The sequence below is a fragment of the Octopus sinensis genome, linkage group LG8, assembly GCF_006345805.1.
Source record: "Octopus sinensis linkage group LG8, ASM634580v1, whole genome shotgun sequence".
NCBI classification, from domain to species: Eukaryota; Metazoa; Mollusca; class Cephalopoda; order Octopoda; family Octopodidae; genus Octopus; species Octopus sinensis.
In genome coordinates this window covers 87,578,933-87,594,161 of record NC_043004.1, presented here as the reverse complement: position 1 = coordinate 87,594,161, position 15,229 = coordinate 87,578,933, and the positions used below count along the sequence as shown (strand labels likewise).

Below are 15,229 nucleotides of genomic sequence, written 5' to 3'. Positions count from 1 at the left end.
CAACTTGCATTGCAGGGTCTCGGAGGGGTTAGTGTTAGTTGAAGGCTACCAAACCTGCCATACACAGACAACTTCTGCTATATATATATATATATAAAAGAAGCACAATTAAAAAATATTTCCAAGACAAAAATTGCATATGAAAGTTATTAATAATAACATATTATTTTCAGTAAATTTGTATGTTAGCATATTAATTGTATTTCCTTTTACAATATTTATACTTCTAGTTTAACTACTGAGTGAGAAATACAATATTCGATGACATAGGAGAGAATTTCCCCTAAAACATTGTGATTGTGTTTTTAGATATGAAACTAAAGCCTTCTGTAAGCTAATGTATACTCTAAGATTCAGTACTCTAACTAAACACCATATTGTATTGTTATTCATTCTAACACCATCATTAATATTAGTGATACTTAACAAAGGAATTATTAGAGCTTTTTCTGTTATTATTATTAAACATTTCAATAAACATGATTTAATTGCATGAAAACTTTCTGAATACTCTGTTATGTCTGTTTGCTGAAATACAATGGAGCCACTTATATGTGCATTTATGCCTCTTAGTCCATCGAATGTAGTAATAACATTCAGTAAATGAACAAGAATGCAAAGTGCATAATTCATAATTGTAATTTTCTGTTCTCTTGATGTATGGTGGTGGTGTTAACTCTGGAACAGAATGCACTGTACAGTTGACATCATTCTTTTTTTCTTTTTTTTTTCACGGTCTTTTGTCACTTTAATGTCACTGTGTGTCATCAGATATATTTAGTCAGGTATATTTATTCTCTCTTTTTATGTATAATTGGAGGAGAACAGGCAATAACTGTGACTTATGTTGACCCTTCAAACTGGCAGGATTGAAACATTTGGTAATCAGTTTTAACTTCTGTAGATCAAAGCCTGTGAAGAAAACACACAAGTAGAGAAGGAATTCTTGAGGGCTGCAACTCTGAGGTTATATGACTGGACAAATTGTTTAATGTGGGGCTGGGATTGAGACATAATAGGAATGACTAGAGAGCAAAAGAGAGAGAGAGACACACACACACACATGTATTCTTTTCTACTCTAAGCACAAGACCCAAAATTTTGGGAGAGGGGACCAGTCAATTAGATCGACCCCAGTATGCAACTAGTACTTAATTTATCGATTCCCCCACCCCCCACCTGAAAGGATGAAAGGCAAAGTCAACCTTGGTGGAATTTGAACTCAAAATGTAAAGCCAGACAAAATACCTATTTCTTTACTACCCACAAGGGGCTAAACACAGAGAGGATAAACAAGGACAGACAAACGGATTAAGTCGATTATATCGACCCCAGTGTGTAACTGGTATTTATTTAATCGACCCCGAAAGGATGAAAGGCAAAGTTGACCTCGGCGGAATTTCAACTCAGAACATAACAGCAGACGAAATACTGCTAAGCATTTTACCCAGCGTGCTAACGATGTTGCCAACTCACCACCTTAGAGACACAGATATATTGCAGGAGAAAGGTAGTACATAATTTTCTAACTCAAACAAGAAACTGTTGTAGATGATAAAGTGTTTCAGCCAGTGATAGTGTATAGGTGAATGGCTTTTTTGTCAGCCAGTCAGTGTGCATGTGTGAGTGAGTTTGTATTTCCTTGTCGACATGTTTGTTTACTGATTGTAAACAATAGCTGAAGTAATGGTGCTATTTGCTTCCAGTCCATTGCAAAAACATGTCTAGGCCTCATAGCTTCTCTTGACATATGCATTCTTTGTTAACAAAAGGCTCATTCACGTGGGAGCATTTGTTTCCAGTTCTTTACTTAAGCATGTCTGGGCTGTTTGTTGTTTGATAGACCAGTAGAGTGGAAGATAATTACCACACAATTGGGGTTTGGTGTCAAGAAGGGTATACAACTACAAAAAACTCTAACGTATTTTCATTTGATCCATGCAAGCATGGAAAAGTTGATGCTAAAATAATGATTCTAATGATGATGAGTTATATGACCCTTTTTCAGGTGCAGTCTTTGATGTTTATATATACAAAGCAGCAAAATCCCAATGTGCAAGCAGTACTTCAATGTGGATCTTAGATGAGCTTTGTGGAGAGTTAGCAACCGATCAGAACTAAAATATTTTTTTGCTTGATAGAGAAAGCATAATCATTGTGTTCTGGTTTTTAAACATTATATACATGTCAGGTTACCATAGGAAATAACTGTTTATAGAAACTTTGAGGGCCTTAGTCATATGTTATGTGCAGAGAGGGATGTCTGATGTAAGATTATTTACTTCATGTATGTAGCAATTGTGCTTTATTGCTGTTAAAGGAGACTACTATATTGTCATGTTCCCATTGGAATATGTTTCTGAGTTCTGTTCATTTCTAGCATGAGGTTATGTATTGCTAGTAACTTTCAATACAGTCATTTAGTAATAAGCATTCTGTATTCATGAACTAGATTGATTTGTCACAAATTGATTGATGGCAAATTATATTGATTTACAATGAATAACAATAAAATAAAATGCTATAAACAGAGATATTTATTACTCGAAAACCAGGCATTAAAGTTAGCATACAATGTATGCTGTGTTATTTCTGTTTGAAATATGATATATTTGATGTTTAGTTTTTCATAAACTCATTTCAAAATAATTCTAAAAAGAAAATAAAGAAGAATAAAAATATCACTTCTCAAAATTTGATCATATTCTCCATTCATTAATAAAACAAAGTTCTAATTATTGAAATGAAATAAGATAAAAATGATCAACCCACAAAAAAAAAAAGTTTTGTAATAAATGTATACATTTTAATATTATTAATTATTAAGGAGTACTGTTTAATTTAATTTCTGTAAACTTTTAATAATTGCACAGTAAACATGTGCAGAGCTGCAGGCAAACTATTGTTATAAAACTAAGCCAATTGTTTAGTCAGTATTGTTTTGTAATATTTATTGTAAATTCTGTAAATTTCAACACTGCTTGATGGCCTTTAATAAGGACTTCTGCAGAAAGGACTTTAGCAATATTACTTTGCTCAAGTCAATATGCTCACCACCTCCACTGCCCCTCCACCACTTATCTATAATCTAACTTTTTGACAACATCCACCTACCATGGAACCTGTGCCAAATATGGAATATATAAAAAGATGTGAACTCTGCAAACCAGATTGCAGGCTACTTGTTTAATAGTGGGGCAAGTCTGAATAAGGAAGGGAGATACTTTAGTCGTTCTACAGACGACCTCTCTAGTGCTGGTGCATAATTAAATCCACCAGCTTATGATATAGAGTGGCTAGTGACAGAAGTGGCATTCATACTTAAAAACCATGCAGAAGTAAACAAAAACATAGTTGGTGCAACAAACAATGAGACACTGTGAGCTCCATCCAGTCTATGTCAGCATGAAAAAGCAAGCTAAAATGGTGATGGTGACACCACCACTACCACCATGGGCAGCAACGTAGTAGAGTTGTTTGAGTTTGGGACAGAATGGTAACAAAAGAGTTATGAAACAACACCTCTGATGTCTGTAGTCCCTTCTTGCCTCTCTATTTACTCACACTTCTTCAGCTGAAATAGATTAATCTTCCTACTCTTTCAATGAATTTTAAAGGTAAAATAAAGAACAAGTAGGAAATATCTGGAATCATAAATTGACAACCAAAATTTTCTGCTTATATTTTATAGATTTTGTACTTCTCATGTTTACAAGTGTTATGAGTTATATCACTTGTGTTTTCTCTGTACAATATTTGTTGTTTGACTTTGAAGAATTTACCATTTTCATTTAATGAATGTTTAGTATTCAAGATTTATCAAGTTAGTTTAATTTACAAAACATATATAATATAAAATCAATTATAAATTTTGCTCATTATCCAAACAAATCTGTTGTTACTTTATGTTCTCAATACCAGATTAAGAAGTTAGGGCTCAATTTATCAAATAAATTAAATAGTTTTATGTAATCTAGGCTACTTTGTTTAACAATTTTGGGTAAGTAATAATCTTGTAGTATTGATCTTTAAAATTAGTGTCAGTTTCATTAGTTAATTGTAAATGAACAAAAGTTTCAGCTTTGAATTAAACTGATTGTAAAAACATATATAAGAACAAAATGCAAAAAAAAAAACAGGATAAGTTCATTTGCATTTTATATATATATATATATATATATAGTAATACTAAGTAATTGAGGGTTTAGCAACGATTTGCCTCACCACACACCGAATATATATATATATAAAGGATAAATTATCCTGGTGGGTATGGAATTATCTCATAAAATGGTATAGATGTAGGCTATCCACAACATTCAAATTACATAGTACTCAAGTATAAACAGATATTGGTACTTGTAAGCTCCACTTGTTCGGTAGTTCCTTGTTTCCTTGTTCCTGTTCAGAAATACAAATATTCCAAATAGTATACAATTGAAAACAAAGAGGAGAATGAAAATTTATTCACATCCAAAACTTTTTATTAAAAAGGTTTTCTACAGCATATATAACAATGACCAACATATGTTTCAATTGCAGCAACTACACATTGCTCTGTATGCAATTATGCATCCTAGTTGCTACAATTTCATCAAGGGTCCATCACTTACAATGTTTTCAAAGTGAGCTATTTCAAACAAGCTTCCTGTATTGGTATTCAGTTAAAGGTTATAGCGTTACTTTTTAAATCAAATTGAATTCTAGTCTTATAATCACCTCTATTGGTATTACAGTTAAATTATGGTTTATAAAATGTTCATTCATATTACAATCGATTGTAGCACTTTTGTTTACATTTTACTGTATGGAGTATATTATTTATTCAGAGGTAATTCACTTATGTCTGGGTTTATACCCTCAATTAATATTATTATTTTTATTATTACTAAAATTATTTTAGTATTATTTGCAAAAATATCATTAATTATTGCAATCATTATGTTAATAAGTATAATTACTATAGATAGTAATTTGTTTCTTTAAATCGTTTAAATGTATATTTAATCCAATGTGGACATCTCATAGCCTGTGCCTGTCTAGTGTTTATAACAGTAAAGTTCCCAGATTTTTTCTTGAAAGAGAGGGTTTACGTCAACAAACCAGAGACCCTGGCACAACTGAAGAACATCAATAGAGAAATCAGAGAAGTGGGGTCTGAAACTCTTGAGGGTGTTATGGTGCAAGTTTTGGAAAGAGCACGGGCATGCAAAGCTGAAAATGGCTGCCATTTAATTGATATCATTTTTCATGTGATGTAGTAGTGTTGCAAAATTTGACTTGTGCATATTAATTTCCATTATGTCCTTTATATTGTATCAAAATTTCATGCATTTATCTGTAAAGTTAAGGAAGTTATTAAAAATTGAAACCCATCAATGACTTTTGGGACACCCTGTATATTTAGAAAAGAAAATCTAGTACATTTCCTCCACACAAAGGTTACATCTGTTATTGCCTATTCTACAAGGTTTTGCTTTACTAATAATTTCCCAAGCAACTGAAAATACTTTGTTACTATCTTTAAGTGCCCATATATAACTTTGTACCTCTTTTAAGTACTTTTGAAAAATTCAAGCATTAATTAAAAAATTTGCAGTAGATTTCTGACATTTCTTCATCTATGACTTCATCTTGCTTATTTATCTACTTGGCTTAAGTGCAAGAAAACTTCATTAAAAAATCTTGTTTAATCATATATAGAGGATGCAGAAAATTTACTATATTGCATTTAAGTGTTATCATAACTAAAATAATTTATTTGTTACATCACTTTCTTTAGGGGGTACCTCTAACTATATTCAGTTAGTATTTCACCATAAGAGATTTCATTGACACAGTGATAAAATAATGAAGTTGTAAGATGTAAAAGGGGAATAATTTTGTGGATCTTATATTCAAGAGTGGAATACAGGATTTCTGTAGAGGGGGAGAATCATTCGATAAATCTCTCCCAATAACTTGTAAACTTTTTCACTATTTTGTTGATTATTAATTTTAACTGTATTGTGATTAATCTGTTTAGTTGTTAAATTCATTAAAAAAAAACACATTTGGATTATTAGCCGATACTAGAGAATGGAAGTCAAAGTTTTTTGTTTTATAATTACTCTTCAGCACAATTATGCAACATCAAATGAGTATTCCCTAGACTTTGAATAATAGAATGTCAGTATTTGAAACAGTAGACTTACATTACAGGTTATTTTTAACTGCATGTAGAGAAAAACAACAGTAGGTTTTTTTTTATATATATATCTATATACTTTTTAAAATTTCTGACAAAATAGACCTACTCAGTTGCTTTCAAGTGTTGATTATTAAATTCCTTTGCAAAGCTAGCTCCTAATGTAATTCTCAGAACAAAACCATACAAAATTGGGACAAAACAACCAATATCTACTGACTAGTAAATGTAAGATAAAATATGAGAATCTACATGTGTGCAAGTATAAACTTTCCCTAGTAGATCAGAATTTCTTAGTAAGTGCCAGAAGTGAATCCAAAAATCAATGAAACAACGAAATCAGAGTTACTAACAATTAACTGTTGGTGGTATTTCATGCTGAACAAGCTTTCTTGAGATTCAAAGTGGCATCGATAACTGACATAAATGACTCTACAAAATCTTCTACTATAGAAAATATGATGCAATCATGATAGATTATCTTTTTAAAGAATTTTATGAAACACTTTGATAGATTATGATATACATATATAGCCTTTCCTTTTGTTTTTGACATTCAACTTTGTGTGCATGTATATGCATGTGTGTATATAAATACATATACATGTACATACATACACATATATGTATATATGTATATGGCTGTCTCTTGTAGTAACATCTCCATGCCATCATCACTGTTGTTCTGAAAACAAACACTTTTTCCCAACATTTTGGTCCAGTTTCATGCACTACCAGAAACCTTACACATTTGATCCTTCCCACCAAAAATCCCAGTATTCAATCCAGCTGAAGAAGGATTGAACACTGGCAATCCTTCTTCAACTTCTCTTCACATTATATACACTTGTCAACTGGATTTTCTGTTAATGATGTATTGCTCTTTGCCATCTCCTTTCTTCCAGTCTTTCCAGGCATGTCTTTTAGCCTTTATGCTTCTATTCGTGGCAGTATTTCACCATCATGTTACTTTTTATCTAGCTGGTACCTTGCTCTAGCCACAGATCTGGTTGGTAGTTTTTAGTAGGTTATCCCAAAGAAACTACCAGTTGTCAACTATTATAGGTCCCTGTCTCCTCCTTTTCATCCTTTGGGTTATCTAAAATTACTCTTTACATATATTTAGCAAGAGTATATTTTAGTTTCTACACCTTCCTTCTCTAGACTGTCTTTAGTTGCAGTCCATTAAACTCTTATTGTGAAGTCCTAATCAGCAGCCTATGTTGGGTGGTACATTATTTACTAAAGGAAGACTTAGTATTTACAAAAATTAATCTATCCTGTTTCCTAATGAAAATAAAATTTATCTGGCTTGCATGTTTACTCAGTTGGAAGGTGATCAAGTGGTTTGTTGGTTTCCTGAGGTTTATTCTGTGGATAGTTTATTTACATTACAGAACTCTAGAAAACTTGAACCCTTTTCATTACAACAATCATATCCATAACCACCATGTACTCCAGAGTAGCTTTCACTGTGCTACCTGGTATGTTCATTGAAGTCACCAACCAAGATAATGATGTTACTGTCATTTGTTACTAAGGTGGTTCTAGAGAGACGCTTACAGAAGCAACTCTTTGGCTCTTCAGTTAGTTTCAGTTGTGATGGTAATTGCCTTTGCTTTGTCTACAGCTAGTCTATGTTTAATTATCCTGTCACATAACTCTGATTACCTCAATTACATTATCTACCCACTTTCTACCTACCTAAACCAGGATCATTACCTACCCAGAAGAATTTGTACTTGTGTTGTTTACCTATGAGGAGTATAGCTGAGTCTTCCCTCCATCTTACTTCTTGCCCACAGCATACATATACTTGCCTCTACTCTAGCATCTCTATAATTTCATATGTTACCTTTCATACCAGCTTTAATAGTTGCAGCTATAGTGAAAGAATTGATGTTTGAAGCCTCTTTCTTGCATTCAAACAGGAATGTGCAATTGCTTAACGGAAGTTGAGGGCCTCTTGCATACAACCAGATGTTTACAGCTAACCATCCACAATGGTGCACAGCACTATCTTAGTGAGTGTTAGCTTTGTATACACAAGGTTTACCAGTGGGTTGTAGCTTTGCATGAGTTTAGGATTGTTTTACTGGCCAGATGCCCTTCATATTACCAATCACCTCACAGTGTAGACTAGGTGCATTTTCATGTCACCAACGATAATGAGATTGTTTGCCATGACTAAAGTGTTGCTTTCACTACAGATTTCAGAGTCCACGTTTCTCCTATGTAAGTAATTTAATTGGCATTACTGCTCTCCTTGACAAACTTCCATCACTAAGGTTTGCTGAGGTATCTTCCTTTTGGGACTTTTAATCAGTTTTGATGCTTTGGAATTTCAGTTGTAGAACACTGCATATAATAATTAGGGCCTGGAAGAAGGATGGAACTTTTAATCAGTCTCTATTGCTTGAAATCTTAGTTGTAGATCACTGTATGTAATTAGTCTGGAAGAAATAAAAATGGGGGGAAAAGGAAATAGACTGGTTGGTAAAGCTTGCATTGCACTGATCATATGGTAAGGAGGAGAGGAGAAGAGAAACCGTCCTTCATGCAGTTTTTATTGTCCAAATTGACCTACAAGGCATCACTCAGCCTGGGTTTATAGTAGAAGACACTTGCCCCAAGTGCCCTGCTGTGGGACTGAACTCAAAACCATTTGATTGCTAGACTCCTTTCTAATAATTGTTTGAAATGGACTTCATTCACTGTTACTTACTATTAATTACCACAGGAAAAGAAAACAAAAGAAAATATTTTAGGTGAAAATAAGAATAGATTATGTGAAGTACATATTGAACACGTATGGTTCCTGGTTGCCAGTATTGAGTATAAATTAATGATTGACAGTTTCTTTTATTTGATATAATTCTGGTGTTATTTTATTAAAGTATCTTTACTTTCTCTAATTTTTCAAGTCTTGAAGTAGGATCCTTCTTAGTGTTAATCAAATCACATTATTTTCATGTTCTTTAACAGTTTTTTTTTTTTCCTTTCTGAAATTGTCTTTATTCTAGCTATTTTCAAAAGTTTTATATTATTGCATGTGTGTGTGTGTGTGTGTTCAGGAGCTGAAAGAGAGTAAAGAAAGAGGTGTTTGATGCAGCTGAAAGGAATTATTGCAAAACAAGTAAAGCAACAGTGACAAAATATATTTTGTTACAGGTGGGAAACAGAGATAAAGAGGTAAAGAGGAAGGACATGTTATGGACATACTGAGCAGTCAACATATCATATAACCAAGATATTGTTTGTTTGCTACTTACATTTTTTTATGATACATGATGATGCTAATTACATTTTGATATCGGTTCTACATTAAATATATTTTAAATATTGGGTGAGAAGAAAGAAATGTTAGTCTGTTGATGAAAGGGGTGTGTAGTAATGTGATAAATTTTATGCCATCTCATGAAATTGTGTGTGTGTATGTCTAGGATTAGAAGACAGAGAGAAGGTATGAAGGATGGTTAGGAGTGATAACTGAACACACACTTCGAGAGAGAGAGAGAGATGCTGCTACTGCCATAGAGAAAGGGGGAGAAACAGTTAGTGAGAGAGAGGGTGATAACTGAATTTACTCTCTGATAGAGGGGGAGAAAGAAAAGGATATAATATGCTGCTACTAACAAAAGGAGAGAGAGAGAAACAGACAAAGATAGATAGAAAGACTAGACGCTGCTACTAACTTAAAGAAAGAGAGAGGGAAAACGGTAGACATACTCCCCCATGAGTGGTAAACTGAGCAGCTGACACATTATATCACTTGACCAAATGGTTATGGCAGACATTATGTGTAACCAACAAAACAAAATTTTCGTTTTATCTCATTTACCAGTTCTAACCAGTTTTGAAGTATTCTGTATTATTTTGATGACAGAGATGGGGCCATCAAAATAATGTAGAATATGTATTAATGCTCTGTTACCTGAGTCAATTGAATTATGAATTTGTGTTGGATGGGGTGGATGTGTGCATTTATGAGTTTAGAAAATAAATTGGAGGTAAAGTAGAGAAAATGAAGAAATGCAAGGAGTAGCTGTATGAAAAGGGTGAGAAATATATCCAGTGAGAGAGTGGGGAATAAGCTATCAGCAGACAATACACTGTATCATGTAACCAACTTAAAAGAATACAGCATAACATGATCAACAACAGACAAAAGAAATAAACAATGTTGTCTATTGTTGTTGTTTTTTATTTTTTATGCTTGTAATTTTATTTTACTATAAATCTTTTATAGAAAACAAATTTTAGAAAAAGAACTGGTGGGAATATTAGCCTGCCAGAGGAGTAAAAAAAATAGATATCACTGTTCTTTGGGACTTTAATATCCATACTTATCATGCTATTTAGGCCAGTAGACCAGATATTGTGGTAAGAAATCACATTGACAAAATATGTCTGCTCATAGATATGTCAATCCCAGCAGACTGCAATACTTCTGTAAAAACATTTGTAAAGTTAAGTAAAGATAAGGACCTTGAAATAGAAGGCTCAAATGTAGCATCTGAGAACAACAACTGTACCTGTGATCATTGAAGCTTTAGAGACAATACCAAAAGGTATTCTTAAACACTATGGCCGAATATCTAACTCCAAAGTATCAGAACTACAAAAAATTGTTCCCATGGGCACTGCTCACATCGGAAAAGAACATTGTCAACTTGAAAACATCTGATTCTCTTGAAACTCTTTCAAAACTGAGATACTATGAATTTAACAAAATCTTAGTGCTCAGATTTGGGTTTCCTTCATGTACAATATGTCATTGTTAATCATAAACAACACCCATAATAAAACATCCAACATGTTGTTACATGAGGTGTCTGTTTTATAGAAACTGTTCCAAGTCTCACTCTAAGCAATAATGTAATTAATAATAATAATCCTTTCTACTATAGGTGCAAGGCCCAAAATTTTCAGGGAGGGCTCTGATCAATTACATCAACCCCAGTGCTCAACTGGTACTTATTACATCAATCTCGAAAGGATGAAAGGCAAAGTCAACCTCAGCAGCATTTGAACTCGTAACATAAGTAAAACATATCCCTCTAAGCATTTTGTCTATGTGCTAATGATTCTGCAAGCTTGCTGCAATAATAATAATAATAAGGCAACACCAACATCCTTTCAACAATTAGCCGGAGAATGATTTTTAAAATGAGAATATCTGAAATAAACTCGACTGCTCTCACAAATGAGAATACTGAAAATGAACCCGACCACTCTCAAAAATTAAAACCAGAAAAATAATCCAGAATCCTTGTCCAATACTGAATTGATCCCAAAATCTAATCAGTTTGTGCCAGTCATGAGGCCAAACATCCCTGAAAGTTTCATCCGAATCCATCCAGAAGTTCTTGAGATATCTTCTCCATGGACAAACAAACTGACAAACATAACTGAAAACAATACCTCCACCTTCGCTAAGGCAGAGGTAATAATAATCCTTTCTACTATAAGTACAAAGCCTGAAATTTTTTAGGGGTGGAGGCTAGTCAATTGCATTAACCCCTGTATTCAACTGGTACTTTTTCCACCAACCCTGAAAGGGTCAACTTCAGCAGAATATGAACTCAGAATGTAAAGATGGATGAAATACTGCTAAGCACTATGCTTTGCATGCTAACGATTCTGCAACTACACTCCCTTGATGATAATAATAATAATCTATTGTTGTCAGGGGGGCACATTGTGACCCCACAAATCTTGTACATTCAATTCTTTGATTTTAAGAATGAAAGTCACATTTTCATTTTTCGTGGTTTAATTATGAAGTTGTAATTTCTATTAGAATTTATATGAAAGAAAAAAACATAACTTATCATTTAAAAGCTGCCTCTGTAATATTATTATTATCATGCCCTTTACTAATTCTGCTAATAATGAATCTTATATTATCTTAAAGGATCTCAATAGTAATACATAATGGAATTTTAAATTCTGGACTTGGGACTTATTTGATTTTCATAGAAATAATATTGAATCAAGCTGATATTCATTTAAATTTCCAAATCTTTTTATGTCTTATTTGTTTAATATATCTTTTATATTTATTGTATGATTCAAGTGAAATAATTTGATTAACAGATCTCTAAATGTTATTTAATTTTATTAGATTTATTGAATTATTTATCCAAAAACCTGTTGCTTATTGCTTAATTCAGTTAAAGTATATTTTATAGATTATTCTAATATACTCTGATATTTAAATGGAATTTACATAGCATGCCCTCAAGTCTTAATATTAGGAGAATACAGATTTTTCACCTACAGAAAAGATGTTCCAATAAGCTATATTGGCAATTAAAAAAAAGTAACTGTTTTTCAGCAAGACTTTTATTAAACATTTTCCTACTTTCTAAATACAATTTCAAATTATCTTTTACCTTCTCTCTCTCTCCCCTTCTCTCACTCTCACTCTCTTTCACACACACACACATTGTTTTGAATTAGTCCATGCTTTTTTAAAATTCTCTTTGTTTTTTAGCATTCTGTTAAATTTAAGAGTTCTCATCACCATGCCTATTTTTCTCTGACAGAAAGCTTTGAATAATGGTTTCAGATTTTGGCAAACTGCTAGCAATTGGGGTTTACATTACATTACAATACATTGAGCCCAGTACTTGACTAGTTCTTTATTTTGTCAACTTTGTAAGGATGAAAGGCAAAGCTAACCTTGACAGTATTTGAACTCAGAATATAAAGAGCCAGAAAAAAATGTTGCTAAGCATTTTGTCCAACATGCAAACAATTCTGTCTGTTTATCACCTTGTAAACCTTGAATAATAAAATGTTGTACCACACAATTCACAATTATCTCATCTGTAAAGCCTAAACATGCTCTTAATATTTCATTCTCTTTAGCTTGCCTCTACTTCACTGTTTGTTTTTGTTTTTGTTTTGTTTATGTTATGCTGTAAGATTTAAGAGCTGTCATCATCACCATCATCCTTAGCAGCAGCGTTATGCTTACATTTCTATAAATAGTAACTTTTTTCTACTCCCATGCTATTTCTATCAATAACTTCTAGGATTTTTACCAAGCTTGCATTGACCATATGTATTGTATGTGTATATGTTCAAATCAAGTAATTCCCTTATCTAGCTTGCTTCCTCAGCATACTTGATAAGATGAGTTCTTTTATTTAATGTTAACTGAGAGAATAACTTTACCTATTTGAATATATTGTCTGTGCAGGTAGTAATCTCTTTAAATTACTTCTTTCTACCACAATTTGGCACTTCCCTGAGTTGGATTTCAAAGATCAGTTTCTTTCATTGAGCTAAATATTTTTTCTCCTTTTTTTTTTACTCGTTTCAATTATTGGATTGTGACTAAGCTGCAATACCACCGCAAAGTATTTAGTTAAAGAAATTGACCCTAGTTTTTATTTTTAAGTTTGGTGCTTATTCTATCATTCCCCTTTTGCTGAAGCACTGTTACAGGGATGTAAACAAACCAATACCAGTTGTCAAATGATGAGAAAACACACACACACACACACACACATGATTGGCTTCTGCACTGTTTCCATCTACCAAGTTCACTCACAAAGCATTGGTCAGCCTCAGACTCTAGTAGAAGAACACTTGGACAAGGTGCAATGTAGTGGAATTGAACCCTAAACTACATAATTGTAAAGCAAGCATCTCAATCACAACATGTTGCACTCATTGCAACCATGGTTATTTTGATGTGCAAATTGTTAACAAATATGGCTTTCATTTAGAAGTGATTCTTCAAAAGAGATCATTAATATAAAATAGTGAAATCCAGAGCCATAACCTGAAATACTATATCTTAATTCAATATTTGCAAGCTTTAATCCTTTGTTCCTTATTAGTACTTGTGGTTGTCTGTTTATGACAAAACTCTGGATCTAGTTTCAGGCTTAGCTTCTGGGTGCTTATCTTAAAGGCATTAGATAAATACAAAAATATTCCTTCTATTTGTTTAATGTTTAATGAATGTACCAAAATATTTGGGAATGTTATCAAGTGTGATCAACAGTTGATAAATATGATACATTCTATTCTAAACATAGTAACAACTGTATGTTACAATGAAGGTAAATCTAAAGATTAATGTAAAACTAGAGAATTAAATATTAAATTTAAAGAAAGATGTTTGTATCACTCTATCTATTTGTGTATTTGTGTACATATATATTTATATGTATCTGTATGTGTACATAGTTTTTAAAATTCACCTTCTTTAACATTTTCTTTTACCAGAGGAAGTAGTTTATTTAACTTCTCATTTCTGACAATACCAAAGCAATTGTCTTCATACTTTTTTTAAGTTACAAGAGATTAGATCTTTCATCATAATTTGATAAAATAGGAAAATCTCAGTAGCAGCAGTGGTAGTAATAAGAATAGTAATGGGAAAAAAGATTCACTCAGATAATATGTCTTAATATTCTGAACTTTATATTTCTTCCTTTCTTGACTCAGTAATGACAGACAAAATGTTTATCAAAAGCAAAACTCTCTGAACTTTTTTTTTTTTTTGGCTTTTACTTTGCACACTACAGCTGTCTTATATACTCAGATAACCTTTCTAAATAATAATCCTAGTTCCATTATGTTACATAAATAAGATGAAGTTTAATTTGTACATTATTGGAGACACCCACAGATGCTTTTAAGATTTTGTACTGATCCATTGTTTTGCAAAGTAATCATGAGTTTGTACACACACACACACACACACACACAAACATACATGCACACACACACACACACATACACACACAGCTAAGAATTTCTACCATATATCTCTCTTTGAATTCAATAATATTTGTTGGTCAGAAAAAATAATTGATGTTTTAATAACACATGATGTTAGTTAGGAGATATACAATGAAACATAAGTAGGGGAACTCTCAGTGATCAAAAACTATTGAACCAATTTCAATTTTTCAATCATTGATATTTCACCTACTCTGCTAATGCCCCTGTAAGGCATTAACTTGAATCCTCTATTTTCTCAGCCTCTGAAATCAATCAGGTTGTTCACTTGTTGAC

At 32.5% G+C, this 15,229-nt stretch overlaps 1 protein-coding gene across 3 annotated transcripts in view; it reads left to right on the top strand.

The window, feature by feature from the left end:
- The window catches only part of LOC115214751 (trafficking protein particle complex subunit 13), a 332,050-nt gene that overhangs the window by 165,858 nt on the left and 150,963 nt on the right, over positions 1-15,229 (top strand). The window lies entirely within an intron of this gene.